Source organism: Morus notabilis, unplaced genomic scaffold (genome assembly GCF_000414095.1).
Source record: "Morus notabilis unplaced genomic scaffold, ASM41409v2 Scaffold2144, whole genome shotgun sequence".
Classification (NCBI taxonomy): Eukaryota; Viridiplantae; Streptophyta; class Magnoliopsida; order Rosales; family Moraceae; genus Morus; species Morus notabilis.
The window spans coordinates 124,828-125,782 of record NW_010366772.1 but is presented as its reverse complement, the minus strand read 5'-3'; positions in this window follow the sequence as shown (position 1 = coordinate 125,782).

Sequence of the window (955 nt, the reverse complement as noted above, 5' to 3'; positions counted from 1 at the left end):
TGAGATACTCTATAGATTATATTAATTTATGCACGAATAAATTAATCTCATTAATTCATTTATTAAGAACTCAATTAGGAAAAATACCTGGAGGCTGACTCGGATGATAACTTGAGTTCTTTGACCACAAACGATCCTTGCTCCAAAGCCTTGTGTTTAGAAAACCAAAGTCTTCCACGTCAATTTCTTGAATCTACGTAGACGTGTGTGGGCACACTCGAGACTAAAAACGGGTTTGATCAAACACTCAAATTTTCCACAAACACCAACGCATGCACGATGTGGAATTTTTTTTTTTGGAGAAAAAATTTTCCTTTCTCTCTATAACAGGGAATTCGGCCAGCCCCCTTTCAGTTAGGTTAAAAAAATTGTCATGCGCAATTTTTCATCATCCCTTATTTATAGAGTAGAAGTCTAACTTCTGGAAGGAATCAAATCTCTCTCTCCTGTTTGAATTTTGAACAAAAATTATCCTCTACCTTATCATTGTGTGGCCGGCCACCCTAGGGTTTCCTATCCCTGTGTGTGGCGCCAATTGCAGATAGGGAAGGAAGAGAAAATCATCATTTATCCTGTAGTCCAATTTCAATTCAAATTCAAATTCGAATTTAAGTCAAACTTAAATTAATTTGAATTCTAAATTGAATAACTTATCAAATAAGTTTAAAAGGATAAATTTAAATTATGTTCATGATTCAAATTCAAATTTAAATAATCACATTATTTAAATAATAATTAATTCTCAATTAATTATTTTCTGAGTATTTAATTTTAGAATTCCATAATTCTAAAATTCCTATTTTGTCCTTTGTGTCTCGTAGAATTAAAAGGACGACGTGGGGACTAATAGACATATAATCCCGGGCTCCAATAAAATTAATAATTAATTAAACACTTTAATTAATTAATTAATTCTATTAATTCTAATAGTTACTCCACTATAAACTTGGAATTG